The following is a 9,471-nucleotide window of genomic DNA, read 5'->3' as shown; positions in this document are numbered from 1 at the left end:
TTCCTGGGTATGACGCTACAAGCTTCGCACATCTGTATTTGGGGAGTTTCTCCCATTCTTCTCTGCAGATCCTCTCAAGCTCTGTCAGGTTGGATGGGGAGTGTCACTGCACAGCTATTTTCAAGTATCGCCAGAGATGTTCGATCGGGTTCAAGTCCGGGCTCTGGCTGGGCAACTCAAGGACATTCAGAATTTTCCCGAAGTCACTCCGGCGTTGTCTTGGCTGTGTGCTTTGGGTCGTTGTTCTGTTGGAAGGTGAACCTTAGCCCCAGTCTGAGGTCCTGAGCACTCTGGAGCAGGTTTTCATCAAGGATCTCTCTGTACTTTGCTCCGTTCATCTTTCCCTCGATCCTGACAAGTCTCCCAGTCCCTGCCGCTGAAAAACATATCTCCACAGCATGATGCTGACACCACCATGCTTCACCGTAGGGATGGTACCAGGTTTCCTCCAGACGTGACGCTTGGCCATAGAGTTCAGGCCAAAGAGTTCAATCTTGGTTTCATCAGACCATAGAATCTTATTTCCCATGGTCTGAGAGTCCTTAGGTGCCTTTTGGCAAACTCCAAGCGGGCTTAGTCCTGCAGAGGTGGTTGTCCTTCTGGAAGGTTCTCCCATCTCCACAGAGGAACTCTAGAGCTCTATCAGAGTGACCATCGGGTTCTTGGTCACCTCCCTGACCAAGGCCCTTCTCCCCTGATTGCTCAGTTTGGCCGGGCGGCCAGCTCTCGAAAGAGTCTTGGTGATTCAAAACTTATCCGATTTAAGAATGATGGAGGCCACTGTGTTCTTGGGGGCCTTCAATGCAGCAGATTTTTTTGTACACTTTTTTTGTACACTGCCTTGACACAATCCTGTCTCTGAGCTCTACGGACAATTCCTTCAACCTCATGGCTTGTTTTTTTTCTCTGACATGCACTGTCAACTGTGGGACCTTATATGGACAGGTGTGTGCCTTTCCCAATCAATTGACTTTACCACAGGTGGACTCCAATAAAGTTGTACAAACATCAAGGATGATCAATGGAAACAGGATGCACCTGAGCTAAATTTCAAGTCTCATAGCAAAGGATCTGAATACTTATGTAAATAAGGTATTTCAGTTTTTTACTTTTAATAAATGTGCAAACATTTAAAAAAAAACTGTTTCCTGTTTGTCATTATGGGGTGTTAGGTGTATATTGATGAGGATTTTTATTTATTTAATCCATTTTAGAATAAGGCTGAATGTAACAAAATGTGGGAAAAGGGAAGGGGTCTGAATACTTTCCGAATGCACTGCATATAGCCTCAAAACATGGTTAAAACTATACATTTTATCTCATGGTCATGGTCAGTCCTTGCATCAATAGCTTTGTCTATGAATATGATAATGGTTACATTTCTGCATCTCCATTCCTCAGCTGTGGACCACAAAGTGCAGTGTAGAACGCTTTGTTATTGTTTGAATGACATGATTTACCTGGTCATGGACTACCGCCTGAAGATGTTTGGGAGCCAGGAGTGCTTGGCCCTGTGTATCTGAAGTTGGTTTGTGTGTGTGTGTGTGTGTGTGTGTGTGTGTGTGTGTGTGTGTGTGTGTGTGTGTGTGTGTGTGTGTGTGTGTGTGTGTGTGTGTGTGTGAGACGCACTCCGACTCCATCCTGTCCAGAGGACACTTTGAGTCATCCTGCTCTGTTGACTGAATAGAGGTCTGGCAGGTCTACTACTGAGAGACCTGCATAGCGATGATGACGATACTTCTCTTTTGCCCTCAAGACGTGGAATGGAGGAAGTGACGCAAGTGGCAAGGAAAGGCTCCTTATGCCGTAACTCTCTCCCACGTCACATCTGGGAGCTTGCTGTTAGCTCTCTGTCTCCATGTGACCTAGATTTGATCCTTTAATACTAATTTGTTCAATGGTTCATATACTGTATACATCCATATGCTTTGTAGTTACGCCCCAAAAGATGCATTCAGCATGTTGTATTACTGTGTAATACTTTGGACTGTCACTATTGCAGTCTAATAAAAAAAAAAGACATTCCGCAGCAATAGCCCAATCAAATGAGCCCTTGGGGGATGTTGGGTCAGGAGGGGGCGGGTTCAAAGCCTGACCCAAAGCCTGAAATTAGTAATAAGTCAGCCATTACTAACTTCCATTACAGTACGCTTTCGACCAACATACTCTGTATTCCAGTATCATTTTGGCATAGCCACCAACAGGCTCTTGTAACGCCATCAAGGACTAGCCAAACACGTCTCTTTATTTGAATCTAAGAGTAATACTACTAAACAACACATTGTAACACATTGCCCGAAGTCTACACATTGTCATTGTGAGGTGCAGTCATTCAACACCAATACCCTGTCAGCTTCATATGGGTGGGCTTGCCCATTGACTGTGTAGATATCCCTGAGAATTCTCCATTTCCTGTTCAGGTGGGGAGCATTTCCTGTGGCTGGTTCACAGGGGTTCTCTTTTAGCCTGTCCTCAAATGGCTTTTATGGAGTGAAAAGTGAGTTTCTGGACATTTCAATCAGATGCAATTTGCTAAGCTTTCTGTCAGCAATTACCTTTGTTGTTAAAATGACTATTTGCATATTTGTTAGTCTTTTGGAGACAGTATTGATTGTCTGTTTGGTTAATTCATTGATATATTGACGTTCAGAGTAATCACTGGCGAGAAGTGGTTGACTAACCCTGGCTCAAAGAGCCACCATGTGCCATGTTATAGAAGACCATCTGTGTGGCCCCAGACACCATGCAGTCCTGCTCCTGTTCTGGTACAATGATTGAAATAGCTGTCTCTGTCACATAATAATTCTTTCCCCAATGGTGGACTTTATGGGAGCCTTTGATGCATATTATTTTCTAATCGTCTCTGTTCGGTTCTATTTTATGTAGCACACAGGGTACTGTAATTTATGTCACTGAGGAAGGCATGCCTGAGAGATTTTGGAAATAGTTTGTGTGACAATTTGAAGTTAGTGAATGGGGCAATGACTCGGGAAGAAGGAAACAAGCATCTACTAATTTCCATCAAATTAATAATTAGCCGAAATACAGGGACACGGTTGTCAAGGCAACTAATGTCACTGCATTATCATAGACTCTTCCCTCTCCATCTTTTCCACATGAAAAACTGTAAAGCGGTGTAATTTTCCCCCAATCACTCTGCTAGTGTTTTAGGAGTTAAACATTTCACTGTTAATTGCAATGAGCTTTGTTCGGCACATTGAATAGACAAATTGGCCCTTTTGAAGGTGTCTGTGTGTTCGCTCTTGTTGCAAGCGTTTAAACTATTCCATTCCATCCCCGGTTGTAAACCAATGGTTCCTGGAGAAAAAGATCTCATTGGGAATAAAGTGTGTCACCGATTGGTAGATACTTTTGTACACTTAACAAATGGAAACGTAGACAAATACCATATTGGCCAATCAATGAATGAGCACCTAGTGTGGCGGACCTTTGTGAAAGCAATCACTTTTTGCGAATTTCATAAAAGCGGTAGAACCTATTTAGCAAAGGGGGAGCGCATTGAGGATTATAGTCACCGCTAAAAGGAAATTGCAATATGTGATGGTCTAAAATATAGCGGAAAATATATTTTCAGACGCGCTCCCTCTCGTTTTTTAAATTATTGTGCCATTTTATATGTCTATTCAGAGAAAAATGTATTTCGAGACCAATTAATGTCATCCTCACCTGGATTTACAATGAAAATGTAGGCATGGTCAATTATTTTCCGGGAATCACAAAGATCCAACGTTGGTGAATGGACAACTAAGACAACCGGTAAAGCTATCTTTTGAACACTTTTTAAGAACAAAATCTGATTCATTTTCTCCTCTGCATAACTTCAAAGATTGAAACGGATTTCCACAACCTCATTCGACTTGATAGAATAACATGATTCTCGCAATTTAGAATGGAAGTAAATTATTAATTGAGTGCAGATTTTCTCCTATTTATATAACAATTATTTTGACCATAAGACATACAATTTGGGTGTAATTTGAAAGAGAGGAGCGCATACGCCTGTGAACTCCAATCTATGCGCTTTTATTGTGATGCAGCGTAGTGTAGGGCCATTTTTGATCAATGCATATTTGCATTCTTTTATTGGCATCAATCTGCAACAATTGATGTGCGGCAATATTTGTTCCTAGTTTAATTTCAAATAAACATGGTGACGGGCCTGACGGCCGCATCTAAATAAGGATCATCATCGTATTGCCATTCTGAATACAGCCAGCGACACATAGGTAAGACGTTCCTTCATTTTATTTCTGTTTAGTGCTGCAACATTGCCCAATGAAACGTGCACGTGAACAAGTCTCGCTCTTTGCGCCTCGACCACCATAACATACCCTCCCATTTTGTGTCTGTCTTGTCCGTTTCCCCCATAAATTAAGTCCCTAGCATCAATGGAAAATGGAAGAGTGTGAATTGGCCTATACCACAACGCCACATGAATGCAAATGTCGACACACCAACCGTGCTATAATGTTCATGGTCGCTCATGTGCAGAAGTTAGAATGGATATGGTTTTGCTTTGACAACATTGTCACATAGTCACCTGTTTGCTGCCCAAAACCTCAGCTGTGGGAGTCTTGTCCATATATAATCTCCCACAAATAGTCTATAGACTAAGCTCAATGAATGCTACATGATATGGCACATTGAGACACAGCCACAATAGTTTAATAATTGTGCAGTTATAGTATATTATGCCATTTCCCAGTATTAAAGGTAATTATCGTTCACTATCAAGGGAGTCAGTAATAGGTCTACGGTAATTACGTTGCTTCCATAATTCATGATGTCTTGTCTTCGGAGGCCTATGAATGCTGACACCTAATTACAAAGGCTCACTGTCCTAGTGCACTGCGTTAAGAACCAGCATGCTTCAGTTCAGAGAAAGACAGGGAGAAAAGGTAGGCTGGGTGATGGATGGACGGATGGAGCAGTGAGGTGGACAAACATCTGACACAGCATCATGGGAGGAGGGTGAGATAGATGGAGAGATCTTTGGGAAAGGAGAAGAGGTGAAGCAAAGCCCATTGTACAACGAGTTGCATTGCTAAGACAATAGACGTATGTATATATATATGTATGTATATAGAGAGAACAGTGGAGGACAGTGTTGCTCATTCACTTTCTTTCCCTCTCTCGTTCAATGCTGCAGTGCTATTCTGAGAGAGCCTGCTCAAGCCCACTCACTGGCAGAGAGAGAGAGAGAGCGGGAGGGAGGGAAGTGGGAGCGAGGGGGGTCAGTGTAGAGCTAACACGCTGTGTGTCAGCGTTTACACTGTCTCTTTAAGACCTGTGCTCGGCAGGGCCAGGCATCAGCAGATGCTCAGGCAGCATATATGTTGGGAATGCTCTGTTCCATATGCACCCGAACAGACTCATAAACATCTCACTATTTGTGGCCAGGCCGAGCGGTGTGTCTGTCAAAACGATGTGTTTGCCTAGAAAGCTTCACATTCGAGGAGATCAGCTGTCAACAGTAGCTTCTTAATTGCTGCATCAAGGAGACGTAATGGAAATGGACCCCAGGGCAGTCACTGATTTGAAAGGCAGCCTTAACTTTCCAGCACCAGAGACTCCACTTTTAGGGCCCCCAACCCAGCATTGCTCTCTGTTTTCCTCTTCTCATCTCGACAGGATACTCCCATTCAGGGCAACCCCCCCACTCTGCTCACATCTGTGGCTTCTCCGCTCCTTTCTCTCCTCTCGCGGCCTAGTCTTTACCACGAGACCTAATCTTCTCCCCTGACACTCGTCTCTCGGTGTCAGTACTATCCACACGGTGTCTCTCATCATCATCATGTCCCATCTAGCTGTTTTTCTTGAAGTCAAAACATGTCTATTCTCTCAAAGTTGATGTTAATGTCGTGTGAGCTCGCAGGTCCTTATCTGACAAAGGAATGTATGAGACGATGGTTCTCAGGTGTCTACGTTTGGGATATTCAAGGTCTGGTGTGAAAGGATGAGCTTTTCCGAATCGTATTATGTTACAGATTTGTTGACAGTATGATGATTAGAATAAATTCAATTGTTGGTTTTAAATGAATGCAATAATGCAACATGCATTGTCATTTTTACACCACGGATATCAGGTAATCTGAAATATGAATCGATTTAGCCAAACAGAGGGAATGTTAGTACTTGCTAATTACTGCTTATTTCAGTTATTAGCCAACTGTTTATGTAGGAGTAATCATGTATGCTTGTTCAATGTTGGTATTATCAGTGCTATTGTATGTCTTGTACCTAACTCTCCTAGAATAGAAACATTTTGGCTAAACTGTGGACTAAGAAAATGTAATCCATTGATCAGCTTGCTCTCTTCTTCTTATTGCAGTGTCAATTGAGAAATAAAGAAGTAAAGAAGTCGAAGAAATTTGAAAAGGGCAAAGAACAAAAAGAACCTCAAACCTGGATTACATCATCATCACTCTTGGCCAGGTGGAACAACTAGGGGAATGTTCTACCCTGTCTTGGCCAGGTGGAACAACTAGGGGGATGTTCTACCCAGTTTTTGATCCAGAGGGTGTTTGCTAATTACAACGGCCTTTCTACATCCTTTTTTTCGTTTTCTTTCTTTTTGGGGGGGGGGGGGATTTTGGACCTTAATTTGCACAGACTGTTTTTCTTTGTTCCCTGTTTTGTTTTCAAGAGAGACCAAAACCAGTGCCAAACGAACTGCGCCAAGAAAAAAGCTAAATATCGACAACAACAAAGCTATCAAAAAGTCACATTTTTCATTCATACCTGATTCAATATCAAAATGCACATTTTTAATTAGTCTCCCTAACACATAAAATACACATTTCAGATCCCTATTACATCAAAATAGCATTGAAGGTCATAGCATACATAAACGCAAAACATATTAATTAAAAAGTAGTTAGAACCACATTGTGGAGAGTTAGCCTAATGCCTGTAGAGAGGTGTTAAACGTAAATTCCTTTTCCCACGTCAGTGTTAAAAAAAAAAAAATCTGCTCCTATAATCTTTCAGATTTGGATGAATAGTGCATTATTGGTCCAAAGTGCTTTATAAACAAATCTTTAATGGATGGCCTGCATCTGTTTGTAGTACATTAGCTGGAACATGGTAAGCAGTGCTAACTCACAAATTTACTCGGGCTCTGACAGCTCGGCCCCAGAGCGATCAATCGAACTGGGCTTTGACTGACTGATGGGTAACACAAGTCACATATAACGAGATAAATTGACCTTGCTGCTATTCTGTCGCTCCTTTGCTTATCCATCGCTCCTCGATTTTTCTTCTTATTATTTTCTGTCAGAATCTCTCCAGCATTCTCCCATACAGCGCATGTAGGCACGCCACATTAAACAATTTGAAAAGCCCCCTTTTCCTTTTAACCCGAATGATATTCAAACCCTTGTGTTCTCTTTTCTCGAAACATGCAACACAGCCCCTGAGCGTATTGATGTTGTCTGTCAAAAGAGATAAACTTGAACACTTACTAAAGAAACAATTAAGCCATATTATACCTGCCGTACTATGACCAAACATTTTGAACTATCATCTCACTATGTTTAAGATTTCTTTGTACTGACAACATCTCATATATTGACTTTCAACAATAGGTGGGCTCATACATTCAGGGATACAGTGAAGAGATCATATGATACTAGGATACCATTTCCATTTTATTTATAAGACAATAGCTTATAAAGCTATTCACATTAGATTGTTCTACGTTTCTTTCTTAGGTCACAATTACTATGTATCTGTAGTCATCAGCCCAGGTTAGGTTAGGCTGGAAAGTGACCATTTCGTAGTGTACGTTTCCTCCACATATTCTGCATTGAACGAATGAATCCAGACATTTTCATGTCTGTTCTGTGGGCAGAGCCGCGCTGTCCTGCCAGAACCGGGCCCAAGCCCACCTTCGTTCTATTCTGTTGGGCCGAGTTAAACTCAGAGCAGAGACACTCACGCAAGGGGATCAAACGCACATAGATCCTTAGCCCCATTTCGTCCCTCATTCCCTCTCTCACATTTTCCTAATTCATCAAACAATTGTTGTACTATCTCCGGCTGCCTTTATTCATTTTGTCCATCACTCACTGTGTTATATCTCAGTTTTCCTTTTCTCACTAAGTTAGGTGTGAATTGTGTGGTCCCAGTCTGTCTCAACTATATATGCTGCTTGGTACAATTCTGCAGTACCCACTTTCACCGGACCTCGTGACAGGCCTTTGTGATTGGTCCTTGTCTCATAGCGCAAACCTTGTAGACTTTCAACCGCTGTATTTGAGTCCGAATTAAGAATCTAAAATCTCTCCGAATAATATTTCCTCAATTGACCACCCAACCTCTTTCATTTCCCTAAAGAGTTTTTATTTGTGAACAAATAGAAAGTTCACTGCAGAAGAAATTTCCCTAGCAAGCTAATACTGTTAATAAACAGTGCCAAATCTGTTCAAGCACATTTATTGATATGATGAATTACAGACACCTAAAGCTGCCAGCAAAATTGTTTACAATTCACGCAAAGAGCTAGAAATGGATTTTGACTAAAGTGTTACAGAAAGGTTTTTATGGGTCAAATACCTACAACAGAAAACTGATGTGCCAATTGCAGTGATAATAGGATTAAGCGTAGGTGAAAAGTACTCAAATAAAAGTTACATGCAACGCTTAATGTTTACAGAGTACACCTTCCCTTCAAAGAGGATTCGCTAGCTACATTATTCATAACTTTGTGCCATAGGTCAGTTGAGTTCAAAAGACTCCGAAGGGTTTGAAACGTTTACACATTGATTTTGTTTACAAGACAATACTGCCTATCACAAAGAAAGACAACCCACACTTGCCATTTTAGTGAGGTCTGCACAGTAGAGACCACACAATTATCAAGAAACTCCAATCATTTTTCTTACCATTCCGTAAAATAACACTTTGTTGACTGGTGTTTACAATCTGTACATTTTCCAGCATCCTTATCATTCTGTTTTGTTTTTGTGTGCTAAGTTGAAGTTGTCGAGACAAACTTCAAATAGTCCTTTCGCAAGTATAGCCATAATATAGGCCTAAAACATAGAAATATAGAACCTCAGAGTTTACATGAAGCTGCTTACGCACAATAATAGATTTGTATTGAGAGCTTGAGAGATATGTTTACATAAATACATACAAGTGACATGCCACACGTATTGCTTGAACAAGCAAAAGAAATCCCTCAACTAAGTGAAAACCTCCACACTAGTGTATGTAACGCACATGGAAGCACTAACAAAGGATTAGTTTACCGTATTTAGGCTGAAATCTTGAGTGTAAGCGTTTAATATTTTTACACTTAACACGTAAGTGAAATTCAAAGAAGAAAGGAGAGGAGAACACTATCCCTCTTGGAGGAGGACCTTCATATTTGAATTCTTGACGAGCCTTTTATTTTTTGAATTGGCTCAGAAACGCTGAAAAATGAGGCCTAGAACCTACAAAAGG

Source organism: Salvelinus namaycush, chromosome 32, assembly GCF_016432855.1.
Source record: "Salvelinus namaycush isolate Seneca chromosome 32, SaNama_1.0, whole genome shotgun sequence".
In the NCBI taxonomy this organism is placed as follows: Eukaryota; Metazoa; Chordata; class Actinopteri; order Salmoniformes; family Salmonidae; genus Salvelinus; species Salvelinus namaycush.
This window is presented reverse-complemented; position numbering follows the sequence as displayed.